The sequence below is a fragment of the Oryx dammah genome, unplaced genomic scaffold (genome assembly GCF_014754425.2).
Source record: "Oryx dammah isolate SB20612 unplaced genomic scaffold, SCBI_Odam_1.1 HiC_scaffold_19, whole genome shotgun sequence".
Lineage (NCBI taxonomy): Eukaryota > Metazoa > Chordata > Mammalia > Artiodactyla > Bovidae > Oryx > Oryx dammah.
Genome location: NW_024070203.1, coordinates 41,048,592 through 41,061,172, shown reverse-complemented (window position 1 = coordinate 41,061,172; position 12,581 = coordinate 41,048,592).

Here is a 12,581-nt window from a genome sequence, read left to right as displayed (position 1 = left end):
GCCGCCCCACTGACGCCCGACCCTCGCTCGCGCGCGTCGGGCGGTTAGCGAGTCATCGGGGCAAGCCGAGACCCTCGGTGTCTTCAGGGGGCGGCCGATCCCGGGATGGAAGGCCGCCGGGGCGAGGCGGCGAGAGGGACCGTGACCGGAGCAGGCTCGGCGAGCCATCCCGAGACCCGGCCTGGCCGCGCGCGCCCGGCTAAGAGGGAGCAGCCGCCTCCCCGGGGTCTACGGAAACGTAGGGGGCAGCCCCGGGCCGGGGGCGGGAAAGCCGAGCAGACGAAGCCTCTCGGAGACTGAGACGCGGCCCAGGCCTGCGGGGCCCCGGCCCACCCCCTGTCCTGCCGCGCCCCCGCCCGGCCTCGCGGGTCCCGGAGCGCGCCCGGGGCAGGGTCGCCGGGGCCTCGGGGCCGCCTCGCGCTCGGAAGCCGAGCTGGGCGCGTGGAGAGCGGGGAAGGAGCCGCGACGGCGCGCTGGGCTCGCGGGCGCCGAGCCGGACCCGTCACTCTCCGGCCGCCCGCCCGCGCGCCCGCCTCTCCGCCCCGAAGCCCCCGCCGCCCGGGCTACCCTGGCGAGGAATCATTTTCTTCCCTTTTTCTGCTCCCCTCCCCCCGTTCGCCTGTCTCCCTAGAGGCGGCTTCCATCATCTAAATGCATTAAAAAAAAAAAAAAAAGGAATCTCCGGGGCTCTCCTCTTTTCCATCCAGCTCGCCTTCCCTGACACTGGTGTTGGGCGAACAAGCACCAAACTCACACAAGTTTCCCCCGAAAATCCACGGCTCTAAATGCCATAGGGAAAGATGTCGGGGGAAAAAGTGGAGGCCGGTGTTTCCCCCAAATGCAAAACATCAGAGAGGGAGCTGAAAGGAGCTTTACTTTCCCTGCGAAATCTCCATTGTTGCCTGGCAGACAATGGCAGCCCGGGCGACTGTGGGGCTGTGGGGCTGAATAGGCGATCGGCGGGATGTGTGCGGGTCAGTGCTTGGGGTCCCGGGCCGAAAGCCCCTTTCTCAGCTTGCCACAATAAACCAGAGCAAGGTTTAGTCTTTACTGGGTCACCGGCCATCCTCTATTATTCAACACTTCACAACAAAAAACACTTATTAATCAGCGCTGACCAGAGGCCCCTTTTGAAACAAGAGAAGAGGGGAGACAGAGGGAGAGGGAGAGAGGCGGGTGATAGAAGATTGAGAAGTCCCGGACAGATCTTTCTAAAGCCAGAGCCAGCATAGGGTCCTTTCCGCCAGTGGCCAAAGTTTATTTGACACAACAAAGTTTCTAATCAGGCCACGGAGACCTGGATTTCTTCTCATTTGCCTTCCTGCCCGTCTTTTTCCTCTGAAGATGCTGGAGACTTTGTTGCGAGGAAAGATGGCTTTAGGTCAGATTGCTAAGGCCTGATCTTAAAGATCTAATTGCTATTGGAAGAGAAGCCTGTTTCCCAGCTGGGCCTCCACTCTGGAGACGGCGCAAAGGAAGAGACTGTCCAGGTCTGTTCTGGGCACCCGCTGATGGATGAGGTGTCAGGCCAGTAGTCATGTGAGGACTGGTTTCCAAATGGTATGAGCAGTAGTCAAATGTGGTACTTTGGGGTGATACTGAGTGCAGTCTGTAGATTTTGTACTTCAGGATGTTTCAGTCCGGATGTATGAAAAGGCTGAACTTGCTTGGTAGAATGAAGAGAAACTGATGATTCCTGTGCTAGGCAAGGATTTAAGGGAAAGCATGTGATGAGTAGTTTTAGAGAAGGAAATGATTCAAAATGTTCTAGACCAGGAAAATCAGTGGGTTCTTTGCTCAACTTTGATAATTTTTACAGGGCTTATCTGATGTTCATAACCTAATTGTATTTCTTTCATTTGTCTGGTTCCATGATAATTATGAACAATGCTCAGACATATATGGACCCTCATATATATCAAAGTGAAGTGCTACATACATCATCAGCTTTATGGATGAATTTAATCCATTTGGAGCTCAGCTAGACATTTTTGATGGCAAAATTTTGTCGCCTTTTGATTTGGGGTCGGAAGCCAATATTTCTTGGTGCTTCTGCCTGTTTTACATTACTCAGGTTGTAATTTAGCCAAGTGAGCAAAGCTCTTTTGTAATGGCTGATGTGTACAAGTGAACAGAGGCAGCAGATATTGAATCTTGGTTGTCAAAAAACATAACACAATTATTTTCCTAAAGAAATAGAAGTGAGTGTCAAAGCAGTATTCTTTTAAGTTTAAAATTTCGTTTGTGGGCACTTTTGGATTTCTGTGTAACATAACTAACCATCTCACTTGTTATAATTCAAAGAAATCTTTAAACCCAAAAAATGTATGGATGGGAGATTGTGACTTCAGCAAATTAAGCTGTTGAAGTAGATGGCTTGGTAATGAAAGCAAGAATGCAGAATTACTCTGTAGTAAACTACAGTGGTATTTACCAGAGTTGATGCAGTAAATGCAAAAACTGGGTTGCATGGTTTGGTCTCAGAAAGTGTTTTACTTAGATACCTACTATTTGATTTTGGCTTTTTAATGTAGAAAATATTGTGTTACTCAGATTTTGCAGAGCTCAACGCTTCTTGCAATGGAGTAATCAACTGTTATCTGAATTATTTAAAGCCTGGGATTAAAGGCCTTGGAGTCGAATGCTGACAAGCTCTCACATGTAGGCAGGGGAAAGTTTAGTATTCTTCTCTTTCTGTATATACTTTGAAATAATTTGGTCATGTGTGCTGAATTATTTTTTAAATGTATGCATAGGAACAATGAATAATTCTTTCACAAATTGTTTTCCAAATGAGCAAATAAGATTATTCTGAAAAAGAGTAGAAATCTGTTTAATCTCTAACAGTGTGTCACCTAAAATGGAATGTTTTAAAAGGACTATTCTTTATAAAACATATTTGCCAAAGAAAGCTCCACTCTCTCGGAAAAGTGTTTAGAGGGATACAGAGAATATATTCCCTTCAAAATCCATTCATGGGACATGGCAATTTTATGTCATCTTTTTCCCTTCAGTATTTTGGTTGACTTCCCAATTTGCTTAAGGGAAGCATTATTATACATGTGTGAGTGTATTTTTACTTGTAAACTGATGGTACTGATATACTAAATGGGACTGACCACTCACAGATTATCTTCTGAGCGAGGTCTATTTGCAAATGGTTGAGAAAACCTCTGATCTTAATATATAATATACTGAGTGTGCATATGTATCATAACATAGCACATCACTTTAAGACATATTTATAGACTCCAAGTACTTTTCTTTTCCTTCTTTCTTTCAATTTTTGGGGGGAGGCTAAGAAATTAAGTACATAGCCTTGTAATGACATTTCCGTAAACCTACTAGTGTATTTGTATAGAAATTGGAATAGCTTCCACATTTGTCAAAGGAGAAAAAAAAATACATAAACATGGTATTCAGCAAATGTTTAAACAGAGAAATGTTGTTTTTTGGTATCATTTACCATGGAAGCAATAGTTATTAAATTTAGTATATCTTTATGAAATCACTGTTATTCCAGAGTACAGTTATTCAGTAGTGTATATATATTGTTGCATTTTTATTAAAAAATAAAGTACATCTATACCAAGAACCTAAAGTTTGGGTCATGGATTTAACATATCACAAAAATTACCTTGTAGGTAGCTAAGTCATCTATATTCTGAAAGAAAAAATAGCCTAAAAAATCCATCTGGACACTAAAAAAAATGGCATGTTTAAATAACTCTCAGCTACAAGAGGAAACAAGTATCTTGATACAATTTGTGTATATTTTTCCAAAGGAAGGTTAGGTGTCAGAGCCTATGGCTATAAAATAAAAAGTATATGCTATCTGATATGTTTATTTTGAAACATATTTCAATTTTTGCATTTTTTCTTCCTGGCAGATGCATATAATTCAGACGCTTTTCCATCTTGACAGAATTTGTCAAGCTCAGTTCAAATTTATATTAATGTGATCTGACGAAGTATAGTATCAATAGGTTATCATGAAGTATAAATGTAAACTCTGCCAAATGTTCTTTAATACATGTTATATCCTCTTTTATCTGAAAATCAACCAATGCAGTTTTTCATGATAGACGGTTAAAAAGGAAATGATAGAAATTTGACTTGCCCCTTATGATTTGCCCCATTGCCAGAGAAGTCTGGTTAGTTGTATAGCTCTAAGACTTCTGTGGCGAGATTCAACCTGGTACTTATTTATTTATAAACTTTCACCTCACCAGAGATTCAAAGTTATATTTAGGAAACTAGGACTTCACATGATATGTGTTTATTTGATTCTGTAAATACTTCATGAGAACACCAAAAGTAACTTTTACTGGCGAATTTTCATTAGGTTTACATGTATTACATCTGAGCACCTTGGTGTATTTTTGTATTTACCATGATATATCTCAGTTTTTGGAAATGAAGGAAAATCAAGCTTCTGAATGAAACTCCTCCCTTCTCAATTATTTTCACAGTTTTTCTTAGTTTAATATTCCCTTCAACTAATTGAATTTTGACACATAGGATATGAACTCCATTTTGACTTATATAACAAATTTTCATCCGGAAATCTATCTGCTTATATAACCACTTGTGACAAAGCAGAGTATTCTAGACAATTTCACAAAAGGCTCCTAAGATGCGTGTGTGTGTGCGTGTGGTTAAACAGTTTTAATTTTAGTGCTTTATGGATGTTTATTAAGTCTGAAAGGAATTGTTCAGCACTCTCTTCCTTGAGTATTTTTTTTTCTTAAATGAAATCTAAATTTTAGAAATGTCTACAAGTTTTTTTTTTTTTTCTTTGTCTTGGTAATCAGAGACTGAAACTATAAGTTGGATACAAGGTTTTCTTTCAATTCGGGAAACTATTGGCAATGCTATAGGACAATAGCTATGTTGAGGTTATAGGAGAGAGCCAAAGTGTTTTCATTTATTGTGTTTGTTTTTGTGTTTTTATGGATTAGAATGTAGCTCCATGTCTTTGTACTCCTCCAGTGCTCCTGTGTGTTTTATTGCTTTTGTGGGAAATCTAATGGAGGCACGAGTGTGAGACAGGAGGGGATGTAGACAGTAGAGTCTGAATTAGGGGGAGTTGGTGTGGTACTGCTCGTGGTACTGAACCAGTCTTGTGTGCCAGGAGAGGATCCATCCTTCAAGCTTTTCTTTCTCTGTCATTCTGCTGCCTCTCCACTCAAAGTGCCTAAGAGATCCCAGGAAAATTAAGCTCTTGTGAAAATCATTTGTTCTGTACCTGATGACAACCATATCGAGAGGCAGGAGCGTGGCTCAGGTCCCGAGGCAGGACTGGTCCTTTGGCGTTCCTGCTGATCTGCAGCAGCATAATCTCATGTTTTATGTGTGTGCACGACGTCTCAGTTCCCAGTAGTTTCCATGTACGTTGCAGATGCATGGATTCCATATTTAAAATGAAAACCCTAAGAACAAGAGCATTTGCTTGAACATATTTTGTAAGAAAAAAAGCATTAGAAGGGAAAAGGTCTTAGCTTTGGGGAGGGAAAAAAAATACATGGCCATGCAAATGGGTAATTGCACTGTATCCCAACTAGCTTTAATCAAACTTCAGTTTTCTGAAGACCACGGTTCACTGATGTTTATGAATGTCTCAAGAGTTTTTCTAGATACTCCAGCTTCTTCTAAAAGGCAGCCTTTATAAAACCAGCCAGCTGAGACTCTGCAATATCTCAACTGCTTTTTATCCCACAGTGGTTTCAATGATCCCCCGAGACTCAGAGATGAAGGGGTTTCTACATATATATATGTATTTATATAGCTAGGATGAGTCACTCAGGGGCCACCTGAGGGAGAAATTGAGATGGGGGCTCTGAGACTGGGTCAGAAAGGCTGCCAGTCTTGATATGACAGTTCCTTGAGTTTTTCTGAAGGAACTTTCCCTCAGGAGCAGAGCCACAGTTTCTCCAAAGTGGTTGAGTAATACCAATTTCATGCTTTGGTGAGGACCTGGGTTTGTTGGCATCAATCCTAATGATTCCTACAGCTTTAAAGAAAATGAGGTTTGTGATTCAGCGTTCATTCTCTCTTCCTTCATGTCCTCTTCAGACTCTATCTTCCTCCTCCATCACCCTGTTGGATTCTCTCTCCTGCCTCCTCTTCCAGACCTTAGTGGCACCAAATCAGCCTGTGGACAGATACATACTCCACTGTAGGTTTGCTTGCTTTGTTGCTAAGTCACTTCAGTCATGTCTGACTCTGTGCGACCCCATAGACGGCAGCCCACCAGGCTCCCCTGTCCCTGGGATTCTCCAGGCAAGAACACTGGAGTGGGTTACCATTTCCTTCTCCAATGCATAAAAGTGAAAAGTGAAAGTGAAGTCACTCAGTCGTGTCCAACCCTCAGCGACCCCATGGACTGTAGCCTTCCAGGTTCCTCTGTCCATGGGATTTTCTAAGCAAGAGTACTGGAGTGGGGTGCCATTGCCTTCTCCGCTTGCTTTGTTAGCTTCCTTTAAAACCTCTCAGGTGAGGGCTTAAATAAAGTCTTTTCTCATTTTGGTCTATTTCTTCCTCTCTTTTTTTTTTTTCTGAATGTTCCTCTCATCTCAGAAGCGAAATGTCTTAGACTGGTGTCCTTGCTGAGTGTGAGCCTCCCTCTGGTGTCTGGAAGTCAGGCCACAGGCCTGGAGAAGACCAAACTGCAGGTGTAGTTTTCATCAGAGGTGGGCTTAAGGTAGCCTAAGGTTACTGACCTGAGTCACACCTCTGACACTGCCTAAGCACAACCTCCAACTTGCAGGAACTCTTCAGGCTTTTGAAGTTTTCTGGATATGGAAAGAAAGGGAATAAGTCACCCTTCCTAGATAATTCTCTTTTGATCATGTTCACTTCCTCTTCTCAAGTGTGCCTATGTGTGTGTCTATGTGCATGTGTGTAAGGGGAGAGAGAGAGAGATGACAAATAATGGTTGGCATAGTTGTTGAGATATGGGAATAGCCTTAAAGTTGAAACGCAGACACACATAAGCATAGTTATCAAGGACTTCTCAGAACATCAAAAGAAATCAAACTAGGACAAATAATCGTGAAATTTTACAATGTCTCTAGTTTGGAAATATACTTCAACAGGTGGATCAAGAGAGTAAGGGGATTCAAAACCCTGAATCGCCAGGGAAACAACAGAATTGTTGCATTGTAAGAGAGGTTATCTGTGGTGTTGCCTGGTCTTTAAGATGAGGGAAGGTGGGAAAGAAAGGGAAACGACATTTGGTTGGGTTTACTACATGTCAAAGGTTCAACCAGGCTCTCTCACAGCATATTATTTTATATATTCTCACCAGAACCCATTAAGGTAAGTATTAGTTGTTCTTCATTTTAGAGATGAGAAAACTCTGGAAGATTATACAACCTGACCACAGTCATATAGATAATACATTTTGGATTCCAGGTTAGAATTCAAATAAGCTTGTTTTCAGAATCTGTAGTCTTTTTTTTTTTTTTTAAACTGGAAATATCTCACATGATTTATTTTCCTCCTAATCATTTATGGCAGAAATAAGGATCTAATCACTATGGATTTTCCCAGACTCAGCTCTGCTTTCTCCTCTCTGTGGTTACCTTAGGCTTTGGTCATAGGGGCAGAGGCCCCTAAGCCTTTCCACACATTCCTTTCCAAAAGCTCTGTTCTTTAGCTCAGACTGTTCAGTTCCCCTCGGTGCCTTCACCAGGATGTTGACTTGGGCTGCCTTTTGTTCACATGAGTGCAAACTGATGGGCTTGGGGGCCAAACCTATTTATACACCTATCTCTACATGAAACAGCATTTTATGTTGCATTATACTGTGGAACAGAAAGAAACTGGGCAAAGGCAGTAACAAAGGCAGTTTGCGCCTCAGAAATTTGCTTTTGGGATTTGATAATTCGTTTTCCTTCTTTTCCCAGTTCTTTAATATTTATTTTAAGAAAGCCTTTTTTTTTTTTTTTTTGCTATCCTACTTCACATCCTAATGCACAATCTAGCCAATTAAATCGTGAATCTGAACCTTCAAGGGCTTGGGCTAGTTCTTTATTGAGGTTAGGCATCAATCTCTAGCAGAATTAACTCTTTCAAGCCCTTGAGTCACTATATTGCAACTATACTGTATTTATTAAATGTTTGCTATTAGTGCTTAGTTCTCAAAGAAAAGAAATGAGTATATTAGTAATATACGTATATTGCATGGAGTTTTCTAGATATGAGTATATTTTTAGTACATTGAATGTAATTCTCTGCTTCAATTTTCTTATCATGAGAGTGGTAATCTTTATTTTAATAGGAACTGTAAAAGTTTATTAATAATGGTGAACACCTTGAAAATTATAAATAATATCAGGTGCAAAAATCAAAATATAAGTACTAAGCTAGAAAATATTTAACTTAAAGTTAAATTAATCCTTCTATTTCCTTATAGTTTCTTGTTGAAACATTAATTTTCTTTCAAGAGTCTTCTGTTAAAATCTTTAAATGACTGTTGCTCATATAAAAGACTATTTCTGAAAAAGTAAAAACCTTATTGTTAATAATCTAAGAATTCTTTTCATTGAGTTAAAAACTAGAGGAAATTAGGTTTAAAAAGATAGAGTAGTACTTTTAAAATTACAGTAGTTTGGTGATTAAAATGATTTGGTAAAAGATGATAGAAATATGAAAGATAGAATATTAAAGTTTAATATAATGGCTTCTAGATTGGAATTAAACATTGGACATCATACCAGGTGTGTGCTTCAAAGATACAAATGACCTTGCAAGTTATACGTTTGGGTGTAAGTTAGTACTGTTCAAAATCAAGGTTTGAGGGTTGTTGTGGGGAGCAAAGGAAAAGAAGCAAGAAGGACACTTATTCATATGAATTCTTTCAGATTAGTGCTATAATGTAAGTGACCACAATATTAGCTGAATAATCATTAAAATTTCAGTTTTATTTGGAGCTAAATCTCAGGTGAGCTAGTATAGTTCTTTGACTTCGATTTAATTTCTTCATCCCCAAATGGAGATAAAATTGCTTACTTGCAAAAGAGACAGTGAATGCTAATTAATTAATGGGCTTGAACATTGCTAATAAATTCCATTTTCTTAATTTGGTTTTGAAGGCTAACGAATTCAGAGATGCTACAGATGCAGAAGCTCTGTATTCACATACAGTGTATCTCAATATTTGGGTGGTTCCAGTGAGTCCTGTGGACAGAGGAGACGAGGGCTATGGTCCATAGGGTCGCAAAGAGTCGCACATGACTGAAGCGACTTAGCACGCACACATACAACGAGTACCTAACAGATTCAAAACGCAGATGAATTTCTTGGAAAGCTTAAAGCTCATTTTAACTAACCGAATAACAATGGAACACTTGGTAGGAAACACTGAATTCTGCTGGTTTTACCTATAAAGCTTAAGATGTGTGTGTGTGTGTGTGTGTCTGTGTGTGTGTGCGTGCATGTGTGCATGGACATGCACACACATGTGCTCAAATATTCAGTTACTTTTGTCTTCTAAGTAGAAGGCTAGAAAAATATATTTGGAAAAATGAACTGCTAAACCACAATGAATCCAAACTATCTCTTACCTTCCGTTTCTGACACGTGCGCCATGTCTGAAGGTGGGGCAGCATCTGCCGGTGGATGAGCAGGCATGAGTCTAGATTGAGTCAGTTTATCTGACAGGCTTCACCTCATTTTAAGAAATTATTTGAGGTTTTCAGGAATTAACTCATCACAGTAATTTGTGCAGGGAAGTAAGTTAGACCACATGGTAGCCTTCCAGGGTGACTGGGTATCACATGGATGTGGTGTCTTGGAAAAGGCACCGGGCAGGAGTCCTCACTGCTAGGGCTGGCTCCATCTCTAACCAACTGAGTGAGACACGGAGCAGTGCCAGTTTCCTCAAATGTAAAGTAAGTGCAGTGGGTTCACATCACGCCCGTGTGTGTGCGTGCTCAGTCACTTCAGTAGTGACTCTTTGGGACCCCATGGACTGTAGCCTGCTGGACTCCTCTGTCCATGGGATTCTCCAGGCAAGAATACTGGAGTGGGTTGCCATGCCCTCCTCCAGAGGATCTTCCTGACCCAGGGATTGAACCTGTGTCTCTTTTGTCTTCTGCATTGCAGGCAGGTTCTTTACCACTAATGCCACCTGGGAAGCACCACATCATGCCCACCTTGTGCCAACTCTCCTAATTTCTAGGTTGATGGGCTCCCCATCATTTTACATGGTGTTTTCAGAATTTTTCTGTGGACCAGAAATCCACTCCAGGCAAACTACATGGCAGGGAGTATTGCCTGCAGAGAGCCGTGCACATATTCAATAAATACATATTGCTTGAAATACTTGATGATTAATTAACCATCTAGAAAAAGCCTGTGATCAATGCTGATGACTAAGCCTTAATGGCAAAATAGTTAAAATTTATTGAGTAGCTCTAATGTGCCAGGCCCTCTGTTTGCAGTTTGCATGTGATATCTCATTTAAGCAATCATCCAGGAAACACATCTAAATCTTTCTGGAGAGCTTTGACACGATGGTATTATTGGCCATTTGTCTCAGGAAAAGTCTTTTCTGTTGGACTTGTTTGGAGTTTCCCTCATAACATCATTTGAAGAAGTTTAGAAAAGGAAAATGGATTTGCATTGGGAGAAAGGGCTAAATACCCATGGAAAACTCAGACTAAAGCATTGAATATATAAATTGCATCTTGAAAGCTGTAGCCAAGATCTTGTTTGAGCCAGAATCTTTCTTTTCATCCATGGTTTCTCCCCTTTTCTGAATATTTAAATAGGCAGAAATATAGGCAAGAAGTGTTTTTTTTTTATTTTATTTATATTATGTAAATATTTCATCTTCTTCTGGGACTTCCCTGGTGGTCCAGTAGTTAAGACTGTGTTTCCAGTGCAGGAGGTGTGAGTTTGGTCCCTGGTTGGGGAACTAAGATCCCATATGCCATGCCATGCAGCATGACCAATAAATAAATAGATAAATAAATTAAAATAATATGAAGAAAGAATAAAATTAAGAGCAATAAATTAAAAAAAAAGATTCCATCTTCTCCTGTCCATCCCAGGGATAATTTTTTCTGTTCAGACACTATCATCATGTCATGGAATCTTATGATGGCCTCTTCCTGGTCTCCCTTCTCACTCTTTTCCAATCTATTCTCTTTTCTTGCTGCCATAATATTTCCTAACACTCAAACCAATCATATTTAAAATTCTTTAAAATATGTCCCATTATAGGATGTTCTTTTTGGCATTCTATATGGGACACTGCCTCTTTGTCACCTCTTTCTTAGGAGAAAGGAGCTGGCCCCTCTTCTGGATTTCTGTGCACTTTGATACACACTTCTTTTTTTTTTTTTTAACTTTTTATTTTATATTGGAGTATAGCCGATTAACAATGTTATGATAGTTTCAGGTGAATAGCAAAGGGACTCAGCCATAGGTATACATGTATCTGTTCTCCCCAAACTCCCCTCCCATCCAGGTTAACATGAACTTCTTTTTACCAGTATATCTTATAAATGTCTCTCCTGTTAGTTTGAGAGTTTTCTATAATGAAACATCTTTGAAGCATATCAGTGATCGGCACATTTTTAGTAATTATTAAAGGGATAAAGAATTTGGGGAGCTTGGTCTATTCTGGGTGCAAGAGAGGAGACATAACATCTCAGTTCATTAAAATTGCTTTTCTAATGCACTATCTTGTTCGATTCTCATAAAATCCCAACCCATAATTTTGATTCATGAAAAAACCTTGGTCCAGTGCCTTAGAATTCCTGACAGGCAACCCATCTGGCCTGGTGACCTGGCCAGAAAAAAAAACAAACAAACAAACTAGAAACCATACTGTATTTCCCTTTCTGTTTCACACCCTGTCCCTCCATCAGCAACCCCTATCAACTCCGTTTTTCCTACGTCAGATCACGTTTCTCTATCTTCACCACTATCATCTTACACTGAACCACTGTCATTTCTCTTGATCTATAGCAGTTTTTTGTGGACTGGTCTCCATATTTCTTCTCCTGACCTTCCTGCTCCCCAAGCTTAGCCATCCCCCACAGAGCTGCCAAAGTTAGTTAGTGAACAGTTAGTTAGTTAGTGAACAGTTAGTATGTGAATCAAGTCATTTCACTCTGCAGATCAAACCCACACAGACCTTACTACCACACTCAGAATAAAATTCAGAGGCTTTGCAGTGATCCACACCATCTACCTGCCACCTTCTCTTCCAGTTCCTTTTCTGTTTTTTTTCCCCGACTTCCGTTTTAGCTATTCTGGCCTTCTTATTCATGGATTTCTGTGCACTTCAATACACACTTTTTTTTTAAACTTTTTATTTTATATTGGAGTATAGCCGATTAACAATGTTGTGATAGTTTCAGGTGAATAGCAAAGGGACTCAGCCATAGGTATACATGTATCCATTCTCCCCAAACTCCCCTCCCATCCAGGTTTTTGCCTTATGAAACTAGTGGATTTTTTCCCTCTTTTCATTGGTTTCTTATAAGTTTAGAGCTAAATTTATGGTCTATCTCCAGTAAGACTATGATAATACACATTTAAGAAAAATACCCAAAAGTTTCTGG